Source organism: Cydia strobilella, chromosome 13 (genome assembly GCF_947568885.1).
Source record: "Cydia strobilella chromosome 13, ilCydStro3.1, whole genome shotgun sequence".
NCBI classification, from domain to species: domain Eukaryota; kingdom Metazoa; phylum Arthropoda; class Insecta; order Lepidoptera; family Tortricidae; genus Cydia; species Cydia strobilella.
In genome coordinates, this window is record NC_086053.1 from 3,185,490 (window position 1) to 3,205,855 (window position 20,366).

The following is a 20,366-nucleotide window of genomic DNA, read 5'->3' on the forward strand; positions in this document are numbered from 1 at the left end:
CTAAAGTCGTATAGATGGCGTTGACGGTTTCGTTTGTTATTTAACAATTTTAACGCATACCAGTGAAAGAACATGGGTCAAAATCATAAAAATAATTAATGCAAATAAAAAAAATCATTTATCTATATTAAAATACATTCTATCGTATTTTTATAAATCTTCATTTTTAGTTTTAAAGTGTGTCGACAGATGGCAGTGAATTTACTGGGGTTACAAAATTTACTATGACAGTACCGCTCTAGTATAAGTTACTCTACGTTGAAACAAAACAAGCATCACTTCAAGATAAAGGGTAAGTACCTAATGGGCCTAGCGTTAATGGGTGGGCAATGTTACCTAGCCGTTTTTTGACAGCCGTTTGCAGACAATGAATGTAGGGAGGAGTTTCCTTGGAACAAGCTTACAATATTTCAATATTTTGACGTAATTAGGTCAAAATATTAGCCCAAACATTCGTATCAATTGTTTAGGGTACAGCCAGCATCAATCGTAGCCACATCGTAGCAGATGAAATGTGACTACTCGTCTAAAATATGTAAGTACCTTTCTTTGATAGAGCTTTATCAAAAAAAATATGTAAAACAATAGGTAGGGATTATCTGATCTTTTGATCGCCAACTGTAAACATAATGTAGGTATTGGTATCTCTATATGTAAAACTAATAGAGTGGCAGATACATTTGGCACGTTGTTGTAACCGCCACTATTGATGCTGAGTGTACTTTAAGCATTTGTCGTTGCACGTGTTACATGAAATTTTGCTTTCATTGGAATCATTAAAATCAATTAAATATCTCCTCGGCGTTTAACTCTAAATAGTACGAAACTAAACTCTATGTTAAAGTGTTATGGTTGAAATTGAAACTAGTTAGCTCGTACTATAATGCGATTCACTTATGAAAGTTATGAATTGTCTCATGTCTTCGAGGTTCGTTGTCATCTTGTTGTCATACAAGTCTTTCCGTACCCAAAGGGTAAAAACGGGACTCTATTACTAAGACTCCTCTGTCCGTCTGTCTTTCTGTCCGTATATCCGTCTGCCCGTCTATCCGTCTGTCCGTCTGTCTGTCCGTCTGTCTGTCTATCTGCCACCAGGCTGTATCTCATGAACCGTGATAGCTAGACAGTTGAAATTTTCACAGATTATGTATTTCTGTTGTCGCTATAACAATACCACCAAATATACTTACCTACCTAATACATACCTATCTATCTCTAAAGACAATAGTTAAAAGCACCTACTGTTTTTAAACAACCAATTGTGGCATCACACATAAATAATAATAGATACCACCCAAGTTGAAACTGTTGAATGTGACCCGATGTACCCGGGATATTTCGAGGGAAAAAGGTGATTTAAAAACTCGAGTGAATTGCTTTTCTGCCAACTTATTCACGAAAAATGAAATAAGTAACTTCATTGTGATTTTTTTTGCAAATACCTATCATAATGCCTAAATAACTTTTTTAGTATTTTAGTGACTAGTTTTATAAACCTACCTTCTGTACTATTTGAATCCGGAGTAAAGGACTGAAACACAAACACACAAAGTGTGATAAATCCACTTTAAACCAAATTTATGTTGCTCATCGACACAATAAAAATTTGGAAAGTTAAAGGTCACAGGGTGGGAAATGCATTACCGGCTACTTATCTACTAATGAATATTGAACTTTTCGAATAGGAAGAGACCAAAAAAAGTTACCTATGTGAAAAATTTGGAGAGCATCCAAAACACACTTTCTCACTATTATTTTATCGTCGCTAGTGTCGCTACATTTAGGCAGTGCAATATTTTCACCATTGACTGAATAAATATTTGTTTCTACATTAATAACTAAAATAAATTATAGCACTTTGACACACAACAAATCCACGGGCGACCCAACCGGTCCCTGTTGAAGATCTGATGGCGTTCTTAATTAAGGTGTGATTGAGGACAAAAGAAACTAGTAAGAAGTACCATTAGGCAGTTTTGTAATCGACCAATGTCCAGAGTCGGAGCTATAGAAAATTTTATTAAAATAGGTATTCCGGTTAAGGTTGCAACTGCCCATTTTTCGGGAGAGTTTAGAGGTTGCATGAGAATGCTTAAAAAAAGCTCGTCAAGACGTCAGAATAGGTAACTTTGACGGGGTCTCCTATGTGTCATAAAGTAAGTAAATAAATATTCTTTCGTGTGCACCATAAAGTTAAAAATACACAGAAATCGAAATACAAGCTTAAGGCTAGGTAACAACAGGAGGTCTCAATACTCCGTTCAAAATGCTAAATGGAGGAACACCCAAGGAGGAAGGGAATGGACGAGTTTGGGAGGGATATTTAATTAGTCCGTGAGCATCGGAGAAATCCATGTGGTAAGTTGTAAATCGTCATCTATGTAACTCTCATACTCGAAATATCAAAAGGCTTTATTTAATGTAGAACTAACTTGAGCTGTAGGTATAAGTATAGGACTGTGGTATTGTACCATCGTCCACACTGTTAACTGACCGAATACCTTATATTAAGGCCTTTCCCTCGGTTTGCCGCTGTCTCTGTCACATTTCGCAAGAAAGACCGGGAAAGATCATGCGCGCCAAGTGTCAATTTTGATCGAATTTTGTCGATTTTTATATATTTTAAAAACGTTACCCTACAATATCGAAATTCGATAGCTATGAAATTACTATTTAAGTTAAGATTGTTTTTCCTTCTTTTTTTGTTTATAGTATCACATAATAAATAACCGAGTAAAGTTGGATTAAAAGTCCGAGTTAGAGGTTACTTTGGGAATTAATTGTATCGAGCGAAGTGTCATAATTCGTGTATCGGAAGCTATGATATTAAAGATAATATAGTCAAGTACTACATATATTTTTTCCACGTCTACAAATATCAACGCCTCTTAGAAAAACAGGATCATATAAGGAGATTTTTCGCCTTCTGGCTCAGGGAACCGCCTTAAAGGCAGATGGACAGTTAAGTTAAGAGTGTTGCTGTTTGTGAACAATTTTATTTACTGTATTTTTTTTTAATCCTCGCAGACCTACCAAAAATGTCAATATGGTAAATATAATATAATATCCGGTGGTTAGATAGTACACGTTGGCAAACAATGATATCGAGTCTATAGGTACATATAGCGGACCCTGGCAAAGGCCGGGATAACACTAGGTAGAAGAAGATTGTCTAAGTATATTATAGTATATGGTTGCACCTACCTTTTTTTCAGCTATTCGTCAACACTGTTTAGATAGATTTAATCTAGTTACTTGTAGTTAAATAGCTTTAAATCAAACTATTTTGATTAATTGCTTTACAGTTTACGAAATGAACAACACACAGGCGAAATGACCCATGAAATAATGATTTAAATAAAATTAACTCCCTAACTAGCGACTACATGTTGAAGTGAATTAACGGAAAGTGGCTATGAGATGAATCTTATATCTTATCAACTACTGTATATAAATTTAATTATGTTTAACAAATAATAGAAATGTACATACTTGTAGGTATATTTCATCATCTGCTAGAATAAGTCTAAGAGCGTTTTCACATCCAATTCGGATGTGTCGGAAGGAAGTATATATAAGATACTTGTTGCCCAGGTAGCAAAATGACGTAAAATGACGTCAGCGACGTCATAATGACGGCATTATTACGTCATTACGACGTCGTTGACGTCATTTGACGTCATTTTGCTACCTGGGTGGCAAGTCCAACAGAACATAATAATTTATGTATTAACTCCTTTTACAGTGCTTTGCATTCTATGTTATTTTACTTTTTTCTATTTTCAGTTTCCAAAACGATATAACATTAGAATATTAGCCTTCACATTTCACCTTTCATGTGCTTACATTGTGCTTATTTAAATATAATTTTATTGTGACCATCAAGACGGACTTTCTTTCCTCGCCTATTACGTAACCAGCCTAGTCCACCTCTACCGCTGAATAAAGGATGACACGTTAGACCGGGCCGTGTCCGGGCCGGAGCTTCCGGTGCTTACTTTTCTATGACATGCCAGGTAAATCACGTGATGCTTGCCATAGAAAACTAAGCGCCGGAAGCTCCGGCCCGGACACGGCCCGGTCTAACGTGAGTCATCCTTAATACTAGCGCCCCGGTCGCTACGGGTAGTTCCAAGTTCCAACTAATTTACACAAAACCTTTACAAATTATACACATAAACCTACGACGACGACGTAACGACATTTTTATAACCAACACTCAATTATAACCTAATAAAATAATAATTATTAATAAATTGACAAATCGATTTAACTAACCATCTCGCAATATACTGTGCTAAATTAACTTATAAGACTTTCTAACATTTTAAATGTAATTTTAATTTAATGCGCCCCTGCTAAATAATTGTGATTATTTAAAATTAACGATAGACCATAGACCTAGCATTACATAGACCAGCTATACGCGTGCGCCCGTAAGGGATAGACATAGATGACGTCATAAACGTGGGGATACCATATTGGTAAAAATTACCCCAATATTTGATATCACGTTGGGGCGATTACCCTGGAGGCAAAGTTAGCTTGTTTGACGGTATTAAAAAATTGTTAAATAAAATGTCAATGGGCCGTTCTTTTAAGGCGTATAAACAATGAAATACCTCCTATAATTCGCGCAGGTGGTACAAAACTAAACATGTTTAGTAAATAAAACGTAAAATAAAATGTATTATGGGTTTTAATTTAAAGAAATCACAAATCTCAATCACACCAATTAATGTACACCACATTTAATCTTCACAACATTTGTTTATTTATTTTTTGGAATTAGAAGTACGAAAAAACTTCGAGGTCAAAATTACCCATAAAATTATGATATTTTCATCTGGTATCCCTAACATGATTGTTATGCAGCTAAATTAAGAAGAAGTTTAAAAATGGCTGACCTCAGACTCCTACCTACCTACGTAATTTGGGCGGATAATTTTACAAATAATGTTTTGTTAATTTGCGTAAATAATTGTGATATTTTTATTGAAATCGTTTGATTCTACATTGCTTTGAGTGTAACGTAATTTTACGATGTTATTCTCACATATTGCGTTAAGAGGAAGGTGTAAAATACCGTACTTACGTGTGAAAGGTTATGATCTCATATTTTTGCTCAGAGCGGCTATTACAGCCGATTACAGAACAATTCACCAGTATTTTATCAAAGTTCAAGCATTCAAAACGCTAACCATCACTATATTTCATAAGAGAAAGCACGATTTCATACAAAACAACGATAATTAAACAAGCAACGAACAAACATGACATGTCACGTACTTATTTGTTTGCCACAACCTCGGTTGTGGCAACGGTGGAAAAGTGAAACTATGACAAGGACAAACAATAACAGCGCTTTCTCTGCTACTCCTACTGAAAGATACATAAGACTATCCCGTTCGGTCATTTTCCCCCACTCCTCATGACCGATCCAGTTATACTAGATTCATGCGATAGACATTCAAAAAAGGGGGCCGCTACGTACTGTATTTTGTATTTAGGTACCTTTTGAATACAATATAATAGTTTTTACGTTGCTGGATTCGTCTATGAAATCAAAATCGAAACAAAGACGGCGGTTTTAGGAGCCTAATTTTCTGGATCTCGAGTAGTGAGAAATGAAAATACGTCACATCTTAGTTTTATAGTCGTAATAGTTTTACGCCACTTCTGGAGTCAGTAGGTAAAAAACCTTGCAGAATTATACCTATACGAAACGTATTGTATCTGATTCCACTTGTATGCTTGAGTTAACCTAAATCCAAATGTGCGAGAGATGTAATTCACAGTCATGGACTTGAATTTAGGGTTCACTTTACATTGGACATTTCATACCATTAGTATTGACAGCCAAATTAGCTTGAAAACTATTGTATCTGATTCCACTTGTATGCTTGAGTTAACCTAAATCCAAATGTGCGAGAGATGTAGGTACAGTCATGGACTTGATTTTAGGGTTCACTTTACATTGGACATTCCATACCAATTAGTATTGACAGCCAAATTAGCTTGAAAACTATTGTATCTGATTCCACTTGTATGCTTGAGTTAACCTAAATCTAAATGTGCGAGAGACGTAGGTACAGTCATGGACTTGAATTTAGGGTTCACTTTACATTGGACATTTCATACCATTAGTATTGACAGTCAAATTAGCTTGAAAACTAAATGGATCAACAATTAAAATATGTCACCGTACCTATACCCAACTAATCACGTTAAATTAGATTAGTAGTAGTAGGAGGTAAACTCTTTATTGTACAAAAATACATATTAAAAATTACATGGTACAAATAATAAGATGTACAAGGATCTCTTCCAGCTAACCTTATAATTAGTTAGTTATTAGACTGGGATTATATGTGGCTTTCCATCAGAGAAGGGTCCTTATGCTTTAGGATCCTTCTCTGATGGAAAGCCACATATTACTGACACTGAAATTATGAATGCAGGCTTTAAATCGTGAGCGAGCAATTGTTTGTTGCGGCCATGATAATTCTTTGAACAAATTCTTTTATACCTGCGTTTGAAATAATGGGTAAATAACTACTTAGTGGAAATATTTGCGTAAGCCTTGGCGCATATGGTGTAGTTTTCGCATACAATAAGTTGATTTTATGAAATTTCAACCAAAAGGGTACTTATTGTCGCTTGTCAGTAAGGCGCTATTTCCCTATAGCTTCAATTAGAAATCAACTTTATCAACAAGCGACAATGTGGTACCTTTTGGTTGAACACGTCACATTTATAGAAAATTCAAAATTCAAAATTTCTATGGGCCGATATCCCTTCGCGCCTACAGTTTTTTGAATTTGCCGCCGTTTTCTACTGACGATTTGCTTGACCAACTATGTATAAACATATTATTATGCCTATACGCAAGAGAATAATTTAGTGTGAGGTAGATACCTACTTTTAAATAGGTAGTAGTTAAGTAAGATAACTTCATTAAGTAATAAATTATTATCTACAATGCATGAAATCGCATAATAGTTTGTGTTTTTGCACAGAACTATCAAGGCAAGCTAAAATCCTTCATATAAATTAAATTAGAGCATTGTTAATCAAAATGTTTTGATCAAGTGTCACTTTATTATGTAGCGAATAGAAAAGGAAGTAGTTGATTGAAAACTAAAACAATACACGGTATAAATAGGAGCCTACAAAATTACTGAAGACAGATTCGATTTAAATTCAGAAGCGTCAAAATTAAAAATGACCGTTATTACGAAACTGACAGTTTTCCTTCTGGTGGCGGTGTTGGTCACGTTGGTAGAACTTAGTGCAGCTCAAGAACCAAATAGGCCGCTAAAACAAGGCGCGTACGCAGGTCCCAATTCCCAAGGTCTAAAGGCCTCATCCCGCCATTTTGAGAAACGCTCGGTTGATCATAATGGCGAGCATCATGACGACAACAGCGAATATTTACAGCCGGCATATGAAAGCTCTTTGATAGCTGGCAGGACTGGCAGGATTAGGATAATGCCAGCACATATTCAAGGAAGGCGATAAATTTGTATATAATGGAAGTGATATTAAGTGCTCAATCACTGTGCAAGTTGCGGGAAATTTCGAAAAAATAATAATAAGTAATATCTATAAAAAATATGGGAAGTTTCCCAGATAAGATTGGTGAGAACTATTTTATCATCTTAACTTCTGGGTCAATCCTCCATGGTATGTTAAGTTACCTGTGATCAGAGAACCTTAATCAGTTAAAAAAATCTTATTACTGTGTGGTCCAATCCAACATTGTACCAATGGTCAATAAACATGTTATTCTGTTAAGTTTGCCTAAAAATGTTGTTATGTATTTTCATGTTTTCATTTCTTTCCACTGGTTTAATTTGACTTCATTAATTTATATTAAGTTTAATTTTAGTAAATACCTACGTACTTGTATATTACACTTGTGTGTGTCCTATAAGACATTACATCTATTTATGACTTATGTTTATATTCTTGTGCAAATTGTCTAGGTGTATTAAAGGTGTAAAAATAGAAGATGTACAACAAGGGCATAAAGCGATCCATTTTTATACGAGGCAATTTATTGGTCCGAGCGCAGCGAGTTTAGAGCAATGTTAATCATACAAATCAATATGTTTTGGTAAAAAACGTTGCAACTCATTAGTCATTATGTACCGAATACCTGCCGGTTATTGAAAACCTCAACAAAACACCGTATAAAAGGTACCCGAGAAAAATATTAAGGGCAGAATCGAGGTGAATCCAAAAGCGTCAAGAGAAAATTCAAAATGGCCGTTAATACAAAACTGACAATTTGCCTTCTGGTGGTGGTGTTCATCGCGTTGATAGATCTCGGTGCAGCTCAAGAGTCAAATACGCCGCAGAACCACGATCATGAGAACCCCGCGGGTGATGAGCTAATACAAGGCGCGTATGCAGGTCCAAATAACCAAGGAATAAAGGCAATACCCCGTCATTTTGTGCAACGCTCGGTTGATCATGAAGATGGCGACAATAATGACATTTTAAAGCCGGCCAACTTAAACTCTTTGATACCAGGAAGGATTCGTTTTGTGCCTGGAAGTGGATATATTCATGGAAAGCGTTAAATCATATACTTGCTCAATCACTTCACATGTGCAATTTGCGGGAAGTTTCCAAAAAGTTGGAAAAGTTGTCAAAAATTCTTATGTTTTGTCATATTGGTTAAACGTTTTCCGACTTTTTGCTTACACTTGCACATCTATATGAAAGGCCCATGGTGTGTTAAGATTTTATTTCTGTAATTAGACTAATCAGTGAACGTTAGTTAGTAAAAAGTTTTCTTTGTACTGTGTGTTGTTGTTGTATCAATGGACATATTATTAGAGTTAGACCAAGAAAAGTCTGCAACGATTTTGATAGCATACGCATTGCAAGTGTTATTTATACGTCGTAGAAGTTTGACTTTTTAAATAACACTTACACTGTGTATGCTATTAAAATTGCTGCCGACATATCTTGGTCTAACTCTATGTTTTGTGTCAATAAATTTAATGTTATATGTTTCATGTTTCAATTCCGTTCCCTTAATGTTTATCCATTTTCCTTAATTTAATTTTAATTTAAGTATTTTGTAATATTCTTTGATAAACAAAATAATGTGTAACTTAAGTGGGTAAAGGTAAGAATATTGTTTGTTATCCGTTCTTTAATATGTTAATATATAAACATAAAATAAATAAATCTTATATTATTTATCAGTTTGCTTTCAATAAGACTGTATAACATTAAAGTAACGACCACAGTCCAGTACTACAAATATTGTCCACTAGTTCAATGCGTGATTAAGTATCAATGCTAACCTTTTTTTTTTGAAAATCTTATTTTAAATGTTGTCCGAATTCTTTCCCATTTAGCCCACTTTACAAATATTTAAATGTTTTTAACTGAAACCTATTTCTGGAAAACACAATGTCAGCTTCGGCGACGCCTGAGGTTAATAACTGTTTATTTCATTTAAATTGGTTGAGCGGTTATTTTTTCCCCATACAAACCCTTAAGGGGTGATTTTTGAGATGACGTATGACCTTCTCCGGGACTCAAACTACGAGTATCTCTATACCAAATTTCAACTAAAGGATGACTCACGTTAGACCGGGCCGTGTCCGGGCCGGAGCTTCCGGCGCTTCGTTTTCTATGGAAAGCATCACGTGATCACCTTTCATGTCATAGAAAAGTGAGCGCCGGAAGCTCCGGCCCGGACACGGCCCGGTCTAACGTGAGTCATCCTTAATTCGGTTTAGTTGTTTAAGCGTGAAGAAGAGGTATTTTATATATTTTTAGAAAATTTAATGAACGGAAATTGTATAGTGAATTCTGAAGAGACGAAGTCGTGGCCCATGGTCAGTCATAAAATAATATTGCCGCAAATTGGAACTCATAAAAGTAGTTAGCGTGAATTGAAACTAATTTTTGGAAAATACCCGATTCATTTCTGCGCAGTAAATATTCTGAAGCCCCGATCGAACATTGAACCTCATCCCAATACGTACATTAAATTAGAGCGCAGTTAAGCATGAAAAACAAAAACATCCTTTAAAATGACTCATTGATGTTTTGAACAAAAAAGTGTCACCTCATGTACCTACAACGATTATTAAAACCAAGGGCCTGACACTCTTTGATAGAGAAAGATAGTCATTATTGCGATTTCTATAAGAGGAAAGAGAAAATAGTGCCATGCTTTGTCCTTATCCTTACCAACCGGGTGTCATCATTGGTAGGAGGCGATGGCGAAATAGCGAAATTTATAAGTGAAAGAGACAGAATCCTATGCTGCCCAAATGTTATATGAATATTCTTTCTCTTACCCCCGGTCGCTCGGTGGCGCGTCTATAACTACAGTTATCTTTCTTGGGCTTCTTGTGGTGTTCTTTTGGCCTGGTGGACTTTGGTGCAGCTCAAAGATATTGGCCTCCGCTGTACTGGCCTTGGAATCGTGGAACTCACGTGATTTTGTGCCTGCCTCCAAAAAATTCTAGAGAACAGGCAGGATTCGTGTGTTACCGGCACATATTCGTGGATAATAATAAGAAATGCATACAAACCTAGTGACAAAAAACTTACGCTTCGTAAGTTCTTTGGGATCAGTGAATCTAAATGCTTATAAGATTTCTGTGACCGGACTTATTAAGGCCGTTCCATCGGTTTACCGCTGTCACATCATGCGCGCCGAGTGTCAATTTTGATCGAATTTTGTCGATTTTTATTTATTTTAAAAACGTTACCTTACAAAGTCGAAATTTGAAAGCTATCAAATTACTATTTAAGTTGATTGTTTTTTCTTCTTTTTTTGTTTATGGTATCTTTCTTTCTTTCTTTTCTTTTCTTTTATTTATCACTTAATTAATAACTTTACTATGTTTGATTAAAAATCCGAGTTAGAGGTTACTTTGGGAATTAATTGTATCGAGCGAAGTGTCATAATTCGTGTAACGGAAGCTATTTTATTAAAGATAATATGGTCAAGAACTACATATTTTTCCATGTCTACGAATATCAACGCCTCTTAGAAAAACATGATCATATAAGGAGATTTTTCGCCTTTTAGGGAACCGCCTTAAGTGAACTTTAGTTAGACCTTGGTTTTCTAAGATTTTTTTTATGTACTTAGACTTATTTATGCGATGGTTACGCTGTTTACTGTATAGTTTGTGCCAAAATTTTAAATAAAACGTTTTTATCAATTTATTACTTTTTTATCTAGTTTTTCTCTAGTTGTCTTAGCGTCTAAAAATACGCGACAATCTTATTTATGGAGCCATATCTGCATGTTTATGTTTTTACGAGTATTATGGAGGGTTTTGCATTGCAAGTCACCAAATGATTGTGGGTGACTGTATCTCGAACCCTTAAAATAAAATGTTCAATACTTCCTGTAACTAAATGTTTATCTTTCCAATGGCAAAGTGCTAACCGGTTCATAATCTCTGCATAATAATTGGAAACAAAAACAAAACGACCTATAAATACGTTACAACATACCATTGACGACAGAATTGAATTGAATTTTGAATTGCCTTCTTTATTTTCAAAATGGCCGCTAGTAAAGTGACCGTTATGTTGTTGGTAGCGTTAGTTGTGTTTGCTTTCGCAGCAGCGCAAGGATCTCAGGGAGGCTCTCAAGGATCTGGGCATATAGACTCCCAGGGTCAAGGCATTCTAAATGAGAGGCCAAAGAATCAAGGTCAGCATTCAGATCATGGTCGCGTGAAGCGTTCGATTGGGCGTAAAGACGGCGATGGCAATGCGTTCTTCGAGCCAGCATACGAGAGTGCGTTCGCAGGACCTCACAGAATAAGAGTACCAGGATTCTTACATCAGTAATTCTGTTTATCGACATGAAACTGTAATTTTAAGCAAATGTTAACTATTCTATGTAACTTCGTTAAGGGTTTTGAGGCTTACAGTAAAAATAATAATAATTAAAGAGTGTTTTTGTCTACCAATGAAAAACGCAAGTTGATCAGTTCAATTACTCTAATTTTAACTAACCTTTGTTTGTGTTGTTCTTGACAGTGAATTAGGGTAAGAACTTCATAGTCAGTCAACTCAAAATAATTACGTAGGCACCTATTTTCAATTTTTAAAGAACATAATTTCTAATTTTATAGTTACGCGTAATTATTAAATCTAAGGCCAAGATCACTTCAAAATTAAACAAGGAAATATTTAAATTATTTTATTTTAATAGAAAGTAATAAATCATCGTAAAATTATAACTACTTAAGTAACGAGTTACAATAATATGTTCATCAATAATAAGAAATACAAAATCGGTAATACTCATCACTGACCTGGTAGGCAGCATCAAATGGTTCGTGACGACAAAAATAAGCAAATATATCGTAACACGCCATTGTACTAAGTCTTAATAAAACTAAATCTTAACATAGTCATGCATGTAATAAGTAGTAAACATAGATCTTCTTCTTCTCTTGGCGACAAAAAGAGAAAAAAAGAGGAGGAACCTGTGTTCAACCTCAGAATCTACAGCAGAACTATCAATTACTGTCCCAGATTACCGACCACCTAACACTAAATGTAAAAGATTCAACAACTACATGCAAGAGAATTATCCTCAGTCCTCACTATTTACGGCAACGCGACGGAGCGTACATACAAAACTCGTAACACAGCGAACACCATGTTCAAGTCTCAAGGAGATGGTTTCGTTCCAACGTTCCAACGACCGACCAGCTCCGGAAAGAATAAACGAAGTACAAAACACAAGCGCCAGGCGGTCTGTAGAAAACTGGAGGTTAGAAAAAGAGGTTGAGGATCCTAACAGAAATCGACACAGGAATTGTATTCGATCCGACAGCGCTCTAAAGATAACATAAATGATGAAAAGGAGCCAGAAAAAGAGGACAGATACCGGTCAAACTCTAGAAATTCTGTAGAGAAAGTCCCCGGTGGATTCAGGCCTAGCAGCACAAAGAACTCAGACGGAGTAGTGAGCGGAACAGGCTAGACTGTAGCTTTTAATGTTCTTAGGAACTCTTCAGACCTCAGTAATAATAATCAATAATAAGTCGAATAAAACTTTGCAAAATTACTACACTAATTTTTTCTTTTATTATTTCGGGGATAAGGCCATATTATATTCATAGTTATATAATAGCATAACATTATTTTTTATACTTACCCTAATAAAGTCACTTTCGTATTTTTGTTAAAATTTGCAGTAAATTTAGACAGACCAACATTTTACGTCTATGCTAAACAACTTAAAATGTAAAAAAATATAACTGCTTACTTAGTAGGTAGACTGTCATTTTTCTGAAAATGCTTCCACGAATTTTAAATGCCAATAAACTAAAACATTTCAATTTCAATTTTTTTATTACTTCTGCTAAGTTATATCTACGTGAAACGTCCAAAAGCAGTCAATGTTACGCGAAATATATTCATCTTATTCTATTTTTTACAAGCACCGTTGATTCAGCGTTTACTTATACTTAAAAATATAAATGAATTAAATGAATAAACAAAACGGTGCAAATCTCAAAAGTAACAAGTCAATAAAATAAATCTCAGTTATGGCTAGATCTATAACTTTCACTAGCACAAAACGAGAGATTGGCAAAATGAAATATCGACATAGGTAGTAGAATAACTAAGATCAGGTTCGTATCCGGCCTTCACCACTGGAGGGCTTCGTCACTTTTTCTTTAATATATGACATCAATTACAGTTTATAATTTATATATAGTAGTGTATAAAATAATTTGATTTGTTCTCAAAATTGTTCATAGATAGCAGCACCAGTCTCTCTCGCTATATCGTAATTCCGCAAGGAATTCGTATAGGAGGTGCAAGCGCGCACTGCTTGCCCTTAGAATTGGTCAAAGACGCCTAGTCTTACTAAGATGGCATATAGTCGAGAAATTGGGACGGGTACCGCCGGTTCGAGTCCGGCCTTCACCACTGGAGGACTTCGTCACTTTTTTTAAATCTTTAATATATGTCATCTATTACAGTTTATAATTATTCACACTAAAAGGTGGCGCAAAGCCCGATTTTTAGCGCGCTTCGCGCGCTCTTGCATACAGTTCGCCGGCGGCGCCCTTCACACTTAAAGGTCGAGCGGAGTCCGACATCCAGCGCGCACTGCGCGCTCTTACATACAGGGCGCCCGCGGCGCCCTTCACACTAAAAGGTCGGACGAAGCCCGACTTTCAGCGCGCTCTGCGCGCTCTTACATTTAGGGCGCCTGCGGCGGCCTTCACACTAAAAGGCCGGGCGAAGCCCGACTTTCAGCGCGCTCTGCGCGCTCTTACATTTAGGGCGCCTGGGGCGCCCTTCACACTAAAAGGCCGGGCGAAGCCCGACTTTCAGCGCGCATTGCGCGCTCTTACATTTAGGGCGCCTGTGGCGCCCTTCACACTTAAAGGTCGGGCAAAGTCCGACTTCCAGCACGCTTTGCGCGCTCTTACATACAGGGCGCCCGTGGCGCCCTTCACACTAAAAGGCCGGACGAAGCCCGACTTTCAGCGCGCATCGCGCGCTCTTACATACAGGGCGCCCGCGGCGCCCTTCACACTAAAAGGTCGGGCGAAGCCCGGCTTTCAGCGCGCTCTGCGCGCTCTTACATTTAGGGCGCCTGAGGCGCCCTTCACACTTAAAGGTCGGGCGAAGCCTAGTCTTACTAAGATGGCATATAGTCGAGAAATTGGGACGGGTACCGCCGGTTCGAATCCGGCCTTCACCACTGGAGGACTTCGTCATTTTTTTTAATCTTTAATATATATTTATTTATTTATTTATTTAAGAAACAAACAGTCTTCTATAGTTATACATAACACTGGAAATTTTCTTAAAGCTAGACTTACAGTTTCCTTAATGAAAATATTTTAACATCATGTTTAATAAAGTTTCTACAGAGTAAAACAGAGCTATTTGTGCAAACAAGAACAAAAACAATAACAACAATAATGAGAAAAAAAAAAGATGCAAGAGTATCAGGGTTTAACAATTAAATTGTATATAAACTGAATACTAAAAAGGTTTTACTATTCTTATTACTTATTAACGTTCAATACTGAGATTTTTTCCTAATAGCGCCAAACTAATGATCTGGGTTATTACACTGCATGGATAGTGTTTTAAATCTATTAAGTTTCTCGCAGAAAATATCGAGATTCAGAAATTTTTCGTTGTACAACCTGCATGCCCTTCTAACAAAACTATTTTTCGCGTAAGCAGTCCGACTACGGGGGATGTAAAAGAGGGGTTTTTTCCTGCAAGCGCGTTCACAACGTCGAGGAACTCTGAAGGATAGTGAATGTAATAAAAACGGAGAATCAATAATATTGTTAATAATTTTATAAAGGGTTAAGATATCGGTACGTTCTCGGCGATAACTAAGGGATGTTATATTGTGTGCTCTCATTGCGGTGACGTAATCTGATTTTTTTTTTCTAATCCTGTATTCTATTGTCTTAGCAAACTTTTTTTGAACTCTCTCTATCCTATCACTATGTATTTTATACTGTGGGCTCCACACAGCGCTTGCAAATTCCAAACGACTACGAACATAACTGCGAATATATGTCATCTATTACAGTTTATAATTATTAAAAAAAAAATATATTATTATTCACACTAAAACGTGGCGCAAAGCCCGATTTTTAGCGCGCTTGGCGCGCTCTTGCAGTTCGCCGGCGGCGCCCTTCACACTAATAGGCCGGGCGAAGCCCGACTTTCAGCGCGCATTGCGCGCTCTTACATTTAGGGCGCCCGTGGCGCCCTCCACACTTAAAGGTCGAGCGAAGTCCGACATCTAGCGCGCATTGCGCGCTCCTACATACAGGGCGCCCGCGGCGCCGTTCACACTAAAAGACCGGGCGAAGCCCGACTTTCGGCGCGCATTGCGCGCTCTTACATTTAGGGCGCCTGCGGCGCCCTTCACACTTAAAGGTCGGGCGAAGCCAGCTTAACCAAAAGAGACTTGAAGGAACTGTCATAGGGACCATCATTTGACGCGACAAGGTCAGGGAAGATTTTGTATGAACGTGTTGATGGGGTTGATAAAGAATTAAATAACGTTAATGGAGTTTATAAAAATGGCTTAATTAATGAGAAAGTAGAAAACGCAGGTCTTTATGTTAATAACGATAACGACAAAAATAATGATGGTAAATGTAAATTACAATTAAAAACACTGGAAAATAAATTTACATACATACATATAATTCCATAATATTCCCGGAGGGGTAGGTAGGGACCACGGATTTAAACTTGCTACGATCCTGACATACCTCTTTCGCTTCATAACATTCCTCATACACGCTCGCTGGTTTAGGGTGCTCTTGACCTGGCCTTTCTTCAGGATTAATACATTTATAAATCTTAATGTCGATGACAAAAGATGGTAAATCTAAATTAGATTTAAAAACACATTATGAAAAAGTAAATGATGATAGAAGATAGTGTTGTGTAGTATAGCGATAGCATAGAGCATATAGATATACTAGAAGACATTTCTAGAAAAACGGACAAGTGCGAGTCGGACTCGCCCACCGAGGGTTTCGCTATCATGGTTCATGAGATACAGCCTGGTGACAGACAGACTGATAGTGGAGTCTTTAGTAATAGGGTCCCGTTCTTACCCTTTGGGTACGAAACTCTAAAAAAACTTTATTCTTCTTATTTATCTTATACCTGCTTGTATGAAATCTGCCTTACATATTTGTTCGCCAGACGTCCCAATAATGTATACTGGTGTGTTTTTCAAAAAAACATTTTTATGTATAACTCGGGGGAGCCTCACCCTTAGAGAACGCGTCCCAGGTGGCGGACAGGGAACCGCTCGGCAGATATGCAGGGTAGGGACGAAATAAAATAGTCCTCGCGGACCAACAGGCCGGAGATGGAAACTTCATTAACAAACCCCTGGATTCGGGCTTGTTCGACATCATCGGAAGTGAGGCCGACTACAGTGCTGGGTGTTTGGGCTGGAGCACTTGAAGAGTTGGCGGCGGGGGTGTCCTGCATGGACCAGCGGCGGCATTCATGATTTGCAGCAAAGCAATAGTCTTGGTGTCAGATGGCAACCGACCGTAAAAACCAATAGCCAATTTCAATCATGAGGCCAAACCACAATAATGGAAAGAGAACTAATGCTAGGGCGTCCCCCTCAAGCAACGGTTACTATAGCGACGAAAAATCAAATCACCGACTCGCTGTACCACTGTTCGAATTATGTATAGCTACTTGGGACATTGGTACAATGACAGGACGCAATGCCGAACTAAGTGCAATTTTAGAACGTCGCATCACCCATTACTGACAAACTAACCAAGTTACGGTGGTACGGCCGTGTAATGCGTAGATCCGAAGACGATGTCGTGAAAGAGTGCCTTTCTACGGCTACGCATGATAGATGGAGAGGTAGGCCGCTGACTACCTGGATGACGAATGTCCAGAGAGACATAAAGGAGATCGGCCTACCGACGACGTTTATCAGCGGAGCAAGAGGCGTCTCAAGATTAAGAAAGCCGACCCCGCGTACCGGAAAGTGGCGAGGAGAAAGAAGAAGAAGTATTTTTTTTATAAAAGCTTGTTCGTATCAAAAATACACGCTGTATAGTATATAGGTACAATAGTTTTCGTTTTTATAGTCAGGTACTATAAATAGGGGAAATATATGACGATTTGCATTTGATTTATATTCTTGTAACATTTCGGTGAGTTATATCTACTTATCTCATTATATTTTATTTTATATATTTATCTTTGAGTTGCTTGTTTATCGATAACTTGTTTGTCGATGTTTCATTTTGTCAATCCCTTGTTTTTGTTAGAAATAGTTCTAGGTCTAGTTATGGCACATTCTAGCTTATACCTATTTTTTTATCTTTGGTTTCAAATAATCCAATAGTCATCTATGATATTTAGATATTCAGTTTATTAAAAAAGGACAACTAATGAAACAATAAAATATAACTGCAGTTATAGATGTCATAGATGGTAACTAAAATAAAAGTGTACTGCTGATGAAATTAATTCTTATTGTTATTTGATTTTACACTGGAGTGTCTTGCTGTGTTTTTCTTGAAAAGTTTATATATTTCCCAGTACATATGGTGCTAATTTACCGCTCTGGTGCGGTAAGTAGCACTATACGTGCGTTTGTCGAAAATTTAAAGGGCCATATGTACTGTAAATCGTTCTACAATACACGTGCAAAAAGGTAATTCGTGTCGATTTAAAACACTCCCTTCGGTCGTGTTTTAATGTATCACCATCGTCACTCGTTGCGGATTTCTTACTTTTCGCACTTGTATCGTAATGTACTAGATAATAATGACTGAATGCAGGCGATTATAGGCAAGTAATTTCTTATTTTGTTATAAATATTTATGTACACTCCAGGGCAAAGTCGTGAGGTATCATTGTACATTATAGTATTGTGTATTGACAGCAAATTTGAAAAATATACTTAAGCGAAAAACAAAATAACTAACCTACATGTTCAATGGCACATTTACAACTGACATAATAAAAAGTTATAATGGTAATTTAACATACATATAAATCTAATAATCTTATTAAATCTTAATTATAATAAATTTTGGCACGTTGAAGAATTCACGGATTCTTTGGAGTTGACTCTGACCCGGGACTATTTTATTTAAAATACGAATCCCATGAAAATTGGTATTTAATATAAGAATTATAAATTATTCCCTATATTTTGTTCTATAATATATCTATGACTCTCACAAAAAAACAATGAAGATGCTACTCAAAAAATTGAAATGGCCCTGAGTCCTTATCATTATAACCTTAGCTCTCTTAATTGGTAAAATGAACATGATATATTTGACTTTGATGATTGTAAAAACGAATTTACTAAGTATATGAGTAAATATTTCCGATTATATCATTTAAAATAATGATACTCGAAATGAAAATGATGATAAAATTGATAAATGAATACAAACTTTATATCATTATATACATAATAGCTGCCTTTACATGAATGATATTAGTAAAACGGTTAAAAATGTACAATCAGATGCAATAACTTCTTACTCCTTCTTCATGCAATGATCAGCTGTATTTTTGCAGCTGACTGTACGTTTAAAAAATTAAAACATTTAACATTTTTATTAACAATTTTAAAAAGTCTAAAGTCTAAATATACAAATAAATCTATAAGTAACTGCAATGCCATTTGGAGAAAACACTTATCATTTACCTAATTAAAAAGATCCATTAAAAATCATATGTGTGGTATACATAAAAAAACACTCAAATTAAAATGAATAAATTTCAAATGCTTACTGATTGTAATAATACATAAAGAAAAAGACAAGTACGGTTATTTCAATTTGAAACCAAAGTACGAGTACTTAATGCCTAATCAATTTTCAAGAACATTTATGATACAAGTTCCTACTTTCTATTCTTTTCTTTGTTCTTTGATACGAAAAATAAGTACCTATTCTGATATAATATCAAATAATCAGAATCACTGCAGCTTGACAAATTTATAAAATAAATCTCTATGCTAGAAATCGTACACCCATAACAATATCAATATACGAAATATACAATTAAATGTTTCAAAACCATTATAAAATATTCTCAAATCTTATAACGGTCGATCGTTTCGTTTATACAGTGTGTGGCCCGAAACCGGTGCGAAAAAATTAAATGGAGATTTAAAAAGTCGATTAGCGTAATTTTCTGTCACTAAATGACAGAAACCGACTTTTTTCAATAAATACTCAAATATAATCTTCAATTATATAACAGTTACACAAACACTTTCCCCCCACCCCCCAGGCCGCCGCAGCGTGCTAACAACAACGTGAAACTGATCGTACTCGTCCGCGTCCGTCTCTCTGCCTTGCGGAAGGAGGTGGGAGAGGCCGCGGCCAGGGCTTTGCCGGACTTGGCCATGGATGTGTTGAGAGTGCTCGCCTCTTCTTATTTAGACGTTAGGAAACACACTTTGACTTTGGGTAACTGCCAATTAAATGTTTCAAAACCATTATAAAATATTCTTAAATCTAATAACGGTCGATCGTTTCATTTATATTTTATCATATGTGCAAATCTTTGGAGCAGTTAGAGAGCATCAAATTTTTTAGGTGTTGTGTTCACCACATCAAGTGTTGTCTGTAGCCTGAAAAATTCTTAAATCTAATAACGGTCGATCGTTTCGTTTATGCAATGTGTGGCCCGAAACCGGGACGAAAAAATTAAATGGAGATTTAAAAAGTCGATTAGCGTAATTTTCTGTCACTAAATGACAGAAACCGACTTTTTTCAATAAATACTCGAATATAATCTTCAATTATATAACAGTTACACAAACACTTTCCCCCCAC

General features: G+C 36.4%; 1 long non-coding RNA gene across 1 annotated transcript; it reads right to left on the bottom strand.

Annotated features, from left to right (window-relative positions):
• Positions 1-7,210: 7,210 nt before the first annotated feature.
• Positions 7,211-8,468, bottom strand: LOC134746956 (uncharacterized). The gene is made up of 3 exons (XR_010128275.1): positions 8,430-8,468; positions 8,367-8,396; positions 7,211-7,317 (listed from the first exon to the last, which is right to left on the bottom strand). It is a non-coding gene; the product is annotated as an uncharacterized LOC134746956 (long non-coding RNA).
• Positions 8,469-20,366: the final 11,898 nt, after the last annotated feature.